We start from the raw sequence: 13,907 nt of genomic DNA, 5'->3' as shown, positions 1-13,907 counted from the left end.
AAAGGCCATTCATCCCCCGCCATCAGCTCATGTTTCAACATCATAATGCATGGCCTCATGTCGCAAGGATCTGTAAACAATTCCTGGAAACTGAAAATGTCATCATGCTGAACGACAGCATGTTCCAGTTCCTGCCAATATCCAGCAACTTTGCACAGCCATTGAAGAGGAGTGGAACCACATTCCACAGGCCACAATGAAATCTATGCAAAGGAGATGTGTCGCGACGCATGTGGCAAATGGTAGTCCCACCAGAAAATGACTGGTTTTCTGATCCATGCCCCCTACCTTTTTTAAGTGACAGTATCTGTGATCAACAGATGCATAGCTGTAATCCCAGTCATGTGAAATCCATAGATTGGACCTAATGAATTAATTTCAATTGACTGACTTCCTTATATGAACTGTAACTCAGTAAAATATTTGTAATTGTTGCATGTTGCATTTATATTTTTGTTTAGTATAGATTTTTTAAAACATTTAGCTCAACATTAAATTACTTCACCAATCAGTGTGGATAGAGCAACATGCCTTGGAGCAGGCAGGATATAGGGGGAAAAAATGCCCAGAATGTAAAAGAGCATTATTTACCAGTTCCCAAGCTTTTAAAAGAACAGTTATTTTCTGGAACAGTATAGATCACTTTCGTTCCCAGTTCTGATTCTGTTCCTCGAAAAATGTCATTATTTTTCAGCTCTGTTCCCTAAACCGGTTGCAATGATCCATGCCTGGCAGTCATCTGTCACCAGCCTCAGTCTACTGGAAGAGCAATGCAGGCATTCCATTCTCAATCAGTCTGCACTAATGCCTCTATATACCTTACCTGTTTTCACTTGATCGACTGTATGTACGACACTGAGTCCACTTCGGTTAGACCGCTCTTGCTTTTCATCCTTCCCTTTTTGCATACATTACATATTGTATAGGTTTATATTGAACTAAATCTGATTTAAATTAGTATGCAGTTAACAATCACACAGCACTGCTGTCATTGGCGATGTGGTGATGAACAGGTTTGAGTTTGGAGGACCTTGCCTGGGGAATAAAAATGCATCCACTTTGGGAGCTGTTGCTAGGTTACATTCAGTTTAACAGAATAATGACATGACCTGGTTTAAACTGTTGAGAAACATGCCTCTGCTATTTCTATTTTTAAAAGTTGTGAAGATGTGGCAAAAACTCATTATATAAAATACATATCCAATAAAGACGGAAAAAAATACAGGAATTTGTATGTCTTCCTCGCCTCCTCCAAGCTGTTGTATTGCAAGGCAAAGCAAAGACAGGACCAAGAGTGACAGATGCTATCTGTTTTAATGGGTATATACATAACATTAGTTGGGCTAAAGCCTTGTTTTGATTTGTGCCTGCATGAGTTTCTACCACCGGGCATGTCAAATGACTGGAAGTGACTGAATAAACGTTACTCAGAGAGCATCCCCTTATCTCTGAACATCACATTATACCTGTGGACAGATGTCCTTGGCAAAGCAGGATGGGAGCGAGAGGCAATTCATAACTAAATGCATTATACGCCTCCAGACTGAATGACTAGTTGTATTGTGTAATGCTCATATCTAGCTGGAAAACCACAAACACTTTTTATTACTTTAAAATAGTCAGCCAGATAGTTGCCATTTAGCACTGTATGATGACCCGTTGTGGGTCATCATACAACACACTTTGAAAGTAAAACTTTCACCACTGAAGGGTTGAAAAAGCCCTTGCAATTAGGTTATGTAATTCAACATATGTAAAGTACCTGGAGACGTTCACACCAAGGATAGACAGTAGAGTACACAAACCAAATAAAACTACATACAGTTACATCCCCATCCACTTGATATGCTCAAGAGAAGGGTCATTCCACGAAATGAGTGCCTTTTGCGTCCCTTTAATAATTTAAGTAGAAATTGTACACAAATATTGAATTTTAACCCTTGGATAAAACCACCTAAATTATATTTTTTCAACTTGAAATGTGATGTCTTTATCCTAGAGTGACGCCAACATTAGAAAAGGTGAAACATCGCTTTTGTTCATATTTCCATGAAAGCTGTACACCACCAGGGTACAAAGATTGTCTTAGGTTCATTTTTCACCTGGCAGTTCTAAAATTATTTACACACCACAACAACCAGACACACACACACACAATGATAAATTGAGATTATGTGTGCTACTGATTGAACCTGTGCATTTGCAGCATCTCCCCTCCACAATCCCACACATGACTCAAGTTCACAGACAAAATAAAAACTATTTCAGACAAAATAAACATTTCTTGAAAGTGTTGTTTACTAATGGGGAATGCAGTTAGAGGCTATAAAGGTGCTGCAGGTGACAGTCCCCCCTGTTCTAGCTTTGCTGAAGCCATGAGTGCACGTTTCAGAGCCCAACAGGTCGTAGATCTGATTTTTTCAGATGTCTAGGAGGAACAAGAGAACAATGATTTAGAAGAGGAGGAGGTATCTGAAGAAGACGATGGGGAAGAATACAACCCAGAGCACGATGCATCATCTTCAGATGAAGAAGAAATCCCCCAAGCTGAAAGAGAGACGTTTTTGTCAAATAACAGCAAAATTACATGGTCCCTTTGACCATATGACAACCAGGGCAGAGTGGCAGCACAAAATGTCTTAAGGGTGACCCCAGGGCCCACAAGACATGCAGTTGCCCATGCCCAGGACATCGCCTCAACATTCTACATGTTCATCACACCAGCCATCGAAAAAATCATCCTGGAGATGACAAAGTTTTATGGTTTCCGTAAATATGGAGTCAACTGGAAAAGGATGGATGAGAGTGACCTGTGTGCCTACATAGGGCTGCTAATCTTAGCGGGTGTGTATAAGTACCGAGGCGAGGCTACATGTCGTCTCTGGGATGCAGAGAGTGGAAGGGCGATTTTCCGTGCCACGATGCCACTGAAAGTCTTTCACGCTTTCTCAAGAATGCTACAATTTGATAACCGTGAGTCAAGACGTGTGAGAGACAAACTGCCGGCCATAAGAGAGGTCTGGGAGAAGTGGATGGAGCGTCTGCCATACCCCTACAACCCTGAGCCTGAAGTAACAGTGGATGAGCCACTGGTTCCATTCAGAGGTACATTTTTATTTTCATATCTGTAATGTAAGTGATTTTCACTGTTAATTTGATTATGTATTGCTGTAATACCATTGATTTATGTAATTGTTTTCTGTGATGCTGATACTAATTACTGACAGTAATCTCTTTTGTCAAAAGGTTGCTGTCCTTTCCAGCAGTATATGCCCAGCAAGCCCAGCAAGCCAGCAAAGTGTGGCATCAAGATATGGGTGGCTGTGACGCACAATCGAGCTACACTTGGAAGATGAAAGTCTACACAGCGAAGGTAGAGGCCCGGAGAAGAACCAGGGGATGCGGGCTGTCCTTGATGTGACAGATGGACTTAGGAGGCACAATGTCACGTATGAACTCAGCCAGCAGCTCCTGAAGAGGAAGATCACCATGGTTGGCACAGTTAGAAAGAACAAGGCTGAGCTCCCCCCTGCAATCCTCGCAACAAGGAGGAGAGGGGCCTTCTCATCAAAGTTTGCCTTCACCCCCACCACCACTCTAGTTTCTTACCTCCCAAAGAGGAACAAGAATGTGGTCCTCCTGAGCACACTGCACAAAATGGCTGAGATCAGTGATCGTGAGGACAGGAAGCCAGCCATCATCCTGGACTACAAACACAACAAAGAAGGCGTGGACAACCTGGACAAGGTGATTGGAACTTACAGATGCAGGAGAATGACTGCCTGCTGGCCCCTGGTCATAATATCATTGATGTGTCCTCATACAATGTCTTTGTGATATGGAACAAGATCAACCCTACCTGGATGCCTGATAAGCGGAACAAGAGGAGGATGTTTCTGGAGCAGCTGGGAAAGGCACTTGTAACCCCACACATTCAACGCAAGGAGCGCCTTCCCCGCAAAGTAGCCTCTGCAGCGCTACTGAAAGCTGTTCAGGGGGCTGAATCTTGTCCTGATCCACCTGAGGCTGCAGCTGGGGCAGGTAAGAGGAGGAGATGCCAATTCTGCCCCCCCAAAGAAGGACTGTAAAACAAATACTATGTGTTGCACATGTGCAAAATACATCTGCAAAGTCCATGCACACACATTTGCATACTGTCCTACATGTGCTAATTAGAGTTGAATGATTTATGTTCTTCACGTTTTTGTTTCATATCTATTATCTTATTTTATTCTTATTTATTGTTGTTGTTTACACACCATACTGTGTGGGGGTAATGGTTCAAAAAATGGGAGAAGACCAGTATTTTGTAGTTGAGTTCCTCATTGTACAGTAAATATAAGTGCTACACCTATGCAGTAACTTTAGCAATAATAAAAATAATAACAAACCACTACTTTAGTAAAGAAAATGAGTGGTCCACTGATTAAATGCAATATTTTTGCATTGTGAAGTGAGAAAACCAAGTTTTTCACAAGGTTTGCGATGAACGACAGGTTGTTTCTTCATGCAAAAAATATTTGGGGTTTACAATTTAACTAAGCTGCTTCATATTTGTCACGCCCTGGTCTTAGTATTTTGTGTTTTCTTTATCTATTTGGTCAGGCCAGTGTGTGACATGGGTTTTTGTATGTGCTGTGTTTTGTCTTGGGGTTTTTCACAGGTATTTGGGATTGTAGCTTAGTGGGGTGTTCTAGGTTAATCTATGGCTGTCTGAAGTGGTTCTCAATCAGAGGCAGGTGTTTATCATTGTCTCTGATTGGGAACCATATTTAGGCAGCCATATTCTTTGAGTGTTTCGTGGATGATTGTCCTTATGTCCTTGTTTCTGTCGTGTGTTAGTTTGTACCAGTATAGGCTGTTTCGGTTTTCGTGTTACGTTTGTTGTTTTTGTATTGATTCGTGTTTTCCTTGTTTTATTAAAATATGAATCACAATAGCCAAGCCGCATTTTGGTCCGACTCTCCTTCGCATATAGAAAACCGTTACAGAATCACCCACCACAACAGGACCAAGCGGCGTGGTAACGGGCAGCAGCAGGAGCAGTGTAATAAGGATTTCTGGACTTGGGAGGAAATCCTCGACGGTAAAGGACCCTGGGTACAGCCTGGAGAATATCGCCGCCCCAAAGAAGAACTGGAGGCGACGAAAGCGGAGAGGTGCTGGTATGAGGAGGCAGCACGGCGACGCGGATGGAAACCCGAGAGTCAGCCCCAAAAATGTATTGGGGAGGAGGCTCACAGGGAGTATGGCGACGCTAGGTAGGAGACATACGCCAACTTCCTGTGCTTACCGGGGGGCTAGAGAGACCGGGCAGGCACCGTATTATGCTGTGGTATGCACGGTGTCCCCAGTGCAGGTGCATAGCCCGGTGCGGTACATTCCAGCTCCGCGTATCGGCCGGGCTAGAGTGAGCGTCGAGCCAAATGCCATGAAGCCGGCTCTACGCATCTGGTCCCCAGTGCGTCTCCATGGGCCGGCTTACATGGCACCAGCCTTGCGCACGGTGTCCCCGGTTCGCCTGCATAGCCCAGTGCGGGCTATTCCACCTCGCCGCACTGGCAGAGCGACCGGGAGTATTCAACCAGGTAAGATTGGGCAGGCTCGGTGCTCAAGAGCTCCAGTGCGCCAGCCCGGTCCGCTCTACCCTGTACCACCTCCCCGCACCAGGCTTCCTGTGCGTGTCCTCGGCCCAGTACCACCAGTGCCAGCACCACGCATCAGGCCTACAGTGCGCCTCGCCTCTCCAGCGCTGCCAGAGCCTTCCTCCTCTCCTGCTCTGCCGGAGTCTCCCACCTGTTTAGCGCTGCCAGAGCCTTCCTCCTCTACAGCGCTGCCGGAGTCTGCCGCCTGGCCAGAGCTGCCAGTCTGCAAGGAGAAGCCAGAGCTGCCAGTCTGCATGGAGCAGCCAGAGCTGCCAGTCTGCATGGAGCAGCCAGAGCTGTCAGTCTGCAAGGAGCTGTCAGTCTGTAAGGAGCTGTCAGTCTGCAAGGAGCTGCCAGTCTGCAAGGAGCTGCCAGTCTGCAAGGAGCTGCCAGTCTGCAAGGAGCTGCCAGTCTGCAAGTAGCTGCCAGAGCTGCCAGTCTGCATGGAGCAGCCAGAGCCGCCAGTCAGCATGGAGCAGCCAGAGCTGCCAGTCAGCATGGAGCAGCCAGAGCTGCCAGTCAGCATGGAGCAGCCAGAGCCGTCAGTCTGCCAGGATCCGCCAGTCAGCCAGACTCTTCTAGATCCGCCAGTCAGCCAGACTCTTCCAGATCCGCTAGTCAGCCAGGATCCGCCAGGATCCGCCAGTCAGCCAGACTCTTCCAGATCCGCCAGTCAGCCAGGATCTTCCAGATCCGCCAGTCAGCCAGGATCTTCCAGATCCGCCAGTCAGCCGGACTCTTCCAGATCCGCCAGTCAGCCGGACTCTTCCAGATCCGCCAGTCAGCCAGGATCTGCCAGAACCGCCAGCCAGCCAGGATCTTCCAGAGCCAACTACCTGCCTGAGCTTCCTCTCAGAGCTGAGCTTCCTCTCAGTGCTGAGCTACCCCTCAGTCCCGAGCTGCCCCTCAGTCCCGAGCTGCCCCTCAGTCCAGTGGGGTCCTGGGTGAGGACTACTATGCCAAGGTCGGCGGCGAGGGTCGCCTATCTAAGGACGCGAGGAAGATGGACTAAGACCTTGTTAGAGTGGGGTCCACGTCCCGCGCCGGAGCCGCCACCGTGGACAGACGCCCACCCGGACCCTCCCCTATGGGTTTTGGTGTGCGGCCGGGAGTCCGCACCTTGGGGGGGGGGTTCTGTCACGCCCTGGTCTTAGTATTTTGTGTTTTCTTTATCTATTTGGTCAGGCCAGGGTGTGACATGGGTTTTTGTATGTGCTGTGTTTTGTCTTGGGGTTTTTCACAGGTATTTGGCATTGTAGCTTAGAGGGGTGTTCTAGGTTAATCTATGGCTGTCTGAAGTGGTTCTCAATCAGAGGCAGGTGTTTATCGTTGTCTCTGATTGGGAACCATATTTAGGCAGCCATATTCTTTGAGTGTTTCGTGGGTGATTGTCCTTATGTCCTTGTTTCTGTCGTGTGTTAGTTTGTACCAGTATAGGCTGTTTCGGTTTTCGTGTTACGTTTGTTGTTTTTGTATTGATTCGTGTTTCCCTTGTTTTATTAAAATATGAATCACAATAGCCACGCCACATTTTGGTCCGACTCTCCTTCGCATATAGAAAACCGTTACAATATTAGGGGTTAAGTGAAAGCGGGTCTAAGCTAACATGAAATTGTTTTAAGATGGCTATTTGAAGTCCGGGCTCTGGCTGGGCCACTCAAAGACATTCAGAGAATGTCACTCCTGGTTGTCTTGGCTGTGTGCTTAGGGTCGTTGGCCTGTTGGAAGGCCATGAGGTCGAAGGTGTCACACCCTGAACTGTTTCAGATAAGGGTGTGACACAGATCAGGGTGTGACACCTTCGACCTCATGGCTTGGTTTTTGCTCTGACATGCACTGTCAGCTGTGGGACATTATATACAGTGCATTCAGAAAGTATTTAGACCCCTTGACTTTTTCCACATTCTGTTACATTACAGCCTTATTCCAAACTTTAAAAAAAATCCTTCATCAATCTGCACACAATACCTCATAATGACAAAGCAAAAACTTGTTTTTAGAATTTCTTGCTAATTTAAACTAAATAAAAAAACATGAATGAAAAGCATAAGGCTGTAATGTAACACTGTGTAAGGACCAACACCGGAGATGAGAAGCAGGTAAGGGGAGTCACTATTTAATAAGGAACAGACATGAAACAAGCACAGGCACAACGTCAGCACACTATACAAGGACATATGACAATCAATGCAGCAGCGGGGAACAGAGATGGGGAACTGACAAATATAGGGGAGGTAATAAACAGGTGATTGAATCTAGGTGATTCCAATAATATGCTGATGTGCATGAGTGGGAAAAGCAGGTGTGCGTAATGATGGAGGCAGGAGTGCGCAATGCTGGAGAGCCTGGCACCCTCGAGCGCCAGGGGGGAAGAGCGGGAGCAGGCGTGCATATATTTACATAAGTGTTTAGACCCATTGCTATGATACTCGAAATTGAGCTCAGGTGCATCCTGTTTACATTTATCCTCCTTGCATGTTCCTACAACATGACTGGAGTCCACCTGTGGTAAATTCAATTGTTTGGACATGATTTCGAAAGGCACACACCTGTTTATAAGGCTGGCTCAGAAAATAATCACCATTTTTATCATTCTAACCAACTTGGAGGGTCACTGCTACATATTATATCACTCACACATTATCCTTTGGAAATGCATAATTATGGATATGAATGTCATTCTCTTTATGGTGCAATATCCTTCTTTTCATATTTGAGTATTATCCTACACACGGGCTATTATTTAAATAATCACCACCCCCAAACAAGACTAAATTTGGTTGGACCAAACCTGAACCAATCACAGATGTGTATGTTACAAGTTTGGATATCACAGTAGAGTAGAATACAGTACAGTACAGTAACAGTACAGTAAAGTAGAGTTTAGTACAGTATAGTGCAAAACAGTACATTATACTACTCTCTTCTACTCTAGTGTGCTCTACAGTACTGTACTCTACTGTCTGGACTGGACCACATCTGAACCAATCATGGATGTCTATGTTTAGGCCAAATCATGGCCGGTCCGGTACGGACCCAAAAACTACGCCTATGTACTTTGAAAATCAAGGCCAGGGCAGACTGAATTTCAACTACTTTTCAACGTTCATGGATGTCCGGTGTTGGTCGGGGCTCAGGGGTAAGGATGCTGGTTACAGTAAATGGAAAGAGAGGGTCTTATGGGTATGTGTCAGTAATACCCATGAGCCGGGAGAGGTAACATTAACTAGATATAGAGAAGGCAGAGCGAGGGAGTGAGAGAGTTAGGGGTTGTCCAAATGGTTTTCCCATTGACTACCAGACGACAGAAAGAGAGAGAAAACAGTTATGAGCTGAACATAACAGCATGCCAGTAGAAGATGAGGACAGTAGCAGGTGACCCAACTGTGGCTTGTCACTACTATGATTCTCCATTGTAGCCAATTCAATCGCAGTCATTCTGTTACCAATTTGGCAACAGAATTCTGAATTTTAACCACTTAATAATTCAGAAACAACAAAATTCTTCTCAGTTAAAACACTATAACTAACTGGTAGGTCTACCTTTACTATTACTTCTGTGAAATAAGAAAATATCTTAAAGATATGTGGGTTTTTGGTAACAGAATGACAAGACACAAGGCCATATTTCTTAAAAATAATCAGTAAATGGTTTATAAGGTGCTACATTAATCATCAACTGATGTATTAGTATGTGCATTTTGCTCACATTTAAAAAATGCACTCATTAACAAGTATTAAATATCCCATACATGGCGTATATAAATATATTGATAAATATGCATATAACATAACCATTAATCAACCATTAACAAATGCCTTATAAATAATCTTATGAGTTGACAATAACTCCTTTATCACTGGTTTGTAAGTACATTAGTAATACATTATTATTAATTTATCATTTACACAAATTGTGAACCTACTATGATCAAACACCTTATTCATTATCTTATAAATCATACAATTTAAATAATAAATTATTTAAAATAGTGTTCATGCATGCGGAAATATTTAAAGATTGCTTATTGACGTTTACAAACATAGGAACAATGATTAATAAATGGCAAGTAAACACTTTACAAACTATTTATAAACGTTTTATGAAGGGAGCTAAATATAAAGTGGTACCTAGAATTGTACATCCTCAAGCTGCACATGGCTCTCTGGCTACCGAGGAACTCAAGTAATAATTAAACAACAGACACTTTGAGATATAAAAACAACCTCTCCCTTTCAAACGGAATCCTCCTGCAAGAGCAACATGAGCTCAGAACGAATGCTCACATTGTTGGGCTGAGATAAATTTAGAGCACTCCATCAAAATGGCAGGAACCACTCAGTCTATTTGATTGCTTACCTCTTGCAACAAGATTGGCCTCTAAAAGGCCCACAAATCAATACAGTATACTTCACAAACCCATTTGCATCATGTTACTGTAGCAGTTTTTAAGGCTGACAGCATCATCAACTTCACCCAGTAACAGACCATTTTAGCCCAAAAACTGGTTACCTCTGCCAGGAGGCTGAAACTAAGCCGCAAGTGGATCTTCCAGCAAGACAATAACCCAAAGCACACATCAAAATCTACAAAGAAATGGTTAATTGACCATAAAATCAACATTTAGCAATGGTCATCTCATTCCCCGGACTTGAACCCCATTGAAAACCTATGGTTTGAATTGAAGAAGGCAGTCCATAAGCGCAGACGAAGGATATCAAGAATCTGGAAAGATTCTGTACATAGTAATGGTCTAAGATGTGTTCTCCAATCTCATAAATAATTATTTTAAAGGCTCAGAGCTGTTATTTTTTGCAAGGTGAGGTATCGAAAGGTATTGGAAACTGTCAGGATTTGGCCAGGGTTGTTCCGGGTTTTGGTCACTAGATGCCCCCATTGTGCTTTTTGACCTTATGTTTTTTCCCTTGTTCCCCATTATTATTTGCACCTGTGCCTCGTTTTTCCCTGATTGTATTTAAACCCTTAGTTTCCCTCAGTTCTGTGCTCTGTGTTTGTATGTTAGCACCCAGCCCTAGTGTTCTGTGTATTCTTGTCGATTCCGGTGGATGCTCTTGTGGAATTCTGTTTTTGTTTTTGAGTATCTCTTGAGGCTTTTTTGTGCTATTCCTACCACCTTTTGGATTTGCCATTTTTGTATTGAAGGACTTCTCCTTTTTACTTTATTAAATACACCGTCTTAAGTACTGCTGTGTCTGCCTCATCTTCTGGGTTCTGCTGACTATTCGTGGCTCAGTTGGTTAAGTGACTGTTTCTCACTCCGGAGACCCAGGTTCGTAACCGGGTCCTGACAGGAAACAGGGACACAAATAATTTTGACCCCTATTTTTTGGGGAAAAGAGATGATTACTTGATTTAAAAAAAATCTCTTACTCTGTGCAATTGTATTAGTATAAAATAATATAATAAAAAAATGTTTGTTTGTATTATTTATTTTATACAGTATTTTTGGCTCATCTTTATTAAGGGTGCCAATACTTCTGGACCTGACTGTATATTCTATCACACATCAAAGTAAACATTTCAAAGTCAATATCTATCATGGTTTCTCACCTTGTTTTTTATAGATCTGAATGACAAAAATCTATTTCATGTTGAAGACATACACTACATGGCCAAAAATATGTGGGCGATTAGGCCTGGCTCGCAGTCGGCGTTCCAATTCATCCCAAAGGTGTTCTCTGGGGTTGAGGTCAGGGCTCTGTGCAGGTAAGTCAAGTTCTTCCACACCGATCTCAAAAAAACATTTCTGTATGGACCTTGCTTTGTGCACAGGGGCATTGTCATGCTGAAACAGGAAAGAGGTTTCTCCAAAATGTTGCCACAATGTTGGAAACACAGAATTGTCTAGATTCTAGAATGTCAGCGTTAAGATTTCACTTCACTGGAACTAGCCCGAACCATGAAAAACAGCCCAAGAACATTATTCCTCCTCCACCAAACTTTACAGTTGGCACTATGCATTGGGGCAGGTAGCATTCTCCTGGCATCCGCCAAATCCAGATTCGTTCGTCGGACTTCCAGATGGTGAAGCGTGATTCCTCACTCCAGAGAACGCGTTTCCACTGCTCCAGAGTCCAATGGTGGCGAGTTTTACACCACTCCAGTCAACGCTTGGCATTACGCATGGTGATCTTAGGCTTGTGTGAGGCTGCTCGGCCATGGAACCCCAATTCTTGAAGCTCCCAACGAACAGTTCTTGTGCTGATGTTGATTCCAGAGGCAGGTTGAACTCGGTAGTGAGTGTTGCAACAGAGGACGGCTGAATATAACACGCTACGAGCTTCAGCACTCGGTGGTCCCGTTTTGTGAGCTTGTGTGGTCTACCATTTAGCGGCTGTTGCCATTGTTGCTCCTAGACGTTTCCACTTCACAATAACAGCGCTTACATTTGACGAACTGAGTTGTTGGAAAGGTAGCATCCTATGACGGTGCCACGTTGACAGTCACTGAGCTCTTAAGTAGGGGCCATTCTACTGCCAATGTTTGTCAATGGAAATTGCATGGCTGTGTGCTCAATTTTATACACCTGTTAGCAACAGGTGTGGCTGAAATAGCCAAATACACTCATTTGAAGGTCCACATACTTTTGGCAATGTAGTGCACCTCACATAACTCATAGTGATAATTCATGCTTTTTTTATATATATTAAGAACAAATCTGCCGAAAGTCATAATTTCCTTGGTCATGGAAGTGAGTGCAGTCAGTGGACATCAGATGTCCCATCTAAGAGTTAGTACAGGATTCTAATAAACAATTTAAAAGCATGTTTAAAAGGATCGCCTAGCAGAACTACATGGTTACATTTGAGGATATTTCATGTGTCTGATTGACTTATTATTGTGAGATACTAAGTAAGCCATTGAAATCATAAGACTAGTTTCTGCCAACATGAAGAGTGAAAAACAGGATTTTCCCTAGAGGGGGGAAGCTGTGGAAAAACACAAATAAGAGTGAGCAGTGAGTGAGCAACGACAGATGGTGGGGGGGGGGGACTTTCATGACAGAGGTTCAACCTTAGTGCATCAGTGAACTACCATCTCTCTCCTCTGAAGTAGAACGTCTACTGACCTTTTTCAGAGAGCTGATTTTTTTTATGCAGCTAGATGTCAAAACCAGAATGCAATTCATGGTCAAGTCATGTGACAGGGAATAAAGAGACAATGAGGATACAGCCAATGAAGACCAAATTTGACAGACATTACAAAATGTGTACAGTTTCCCACTTCTGGCTTTATCCCATTTATGGTATGTGGGACCAGTAAACCAGTTAATTTAAATGATTATGAGATGAGCATTATAATTAACTTGATGTTACTTCTACATACTGAAAGTGCAATGCACTTCTTTACAGACAAGACAAAAGTGAAATAAAAGTTTGTCAGATGTTTTGAGGAGTGCAGTTTGATCTCTCAAAACAGGGTTGTTAGTCTGAAGACAGAGTAAATCTTCAGTTTACATGCAAAGATTTATCCACAGGGTATAGTTTCCAAAAATGTCTCGATTCAGGTCACTCTGACATGGCCTAAACTGATTCCACCAGTCAGTGTAATCATCAACGTTCTCTAGTTGAGATCTCTACAACTCCATGACGTTTCCCAAAATGTATTAATAATTCACATCTGGATTTTTACCTCCTTGTGTAAAATAAGACATTATTTTGTCAATTTAATGCAGACAAGCTCTTGGAAACGCGAGCTATGTCTACCAGCTGCTGGTGGTAATTGGTACTACAAACAATGTACAGTATATCTACAGTATGAGTAGCCCATAGAGTAGTGTTTTATGACTCTACATGTCATGAATTTCCTCACTTTTACTGTTTTCTCAAAGCCTACTTTGGTTTCTTGTGGATGATTAGACGCCTTTTTGTTATTCATGTTTTATTTCTTTGTATTGCCACTTTCCACAGACATCATTATTTTAAAAATCACTTTTACGTTTACACAAGCAGCACTGTTTTTCTGTTCTTTATTTTCACTAATTGGTCTTTTTTTGTGTGATATCCAATTGGATATCGGGAGAGGCGAAGGTCGAGAGCCATGAGATGTGTCGGAGGACACCATACATCTGGCCAATGTGGCAGCGTGCATGCGCCCGGGCCGCCACAGGAGTCGCTAGAGCGCGATGGGACAAGGACATCCCGGCCGGCAAAAACGCTCCCCTAACCCGTGCGTCGTCATGGGTCTCGCGGTTGCGTATCTGTAGTGACGCCTCAAGCGTTGCAGTGCGTTTGACTGCT

This window comes from Oncorhynchus masou, chromosome 24 (assembly GCF_036934945.1).
Source record: "Oncorhynchus masou masou isolate Uvic2021 chromosome 24, UVic_Omas_1.1, whole genome shotgun sequence".
NCBI lineage: Eukaryota > Metazoa > Chordata > Actinopteri > Salmoniformes > Salmonidae > Oncorhynchus > Oncorhynchus masou.
This window is presented reverse-complemented; position numbering follows the sequence as displayed.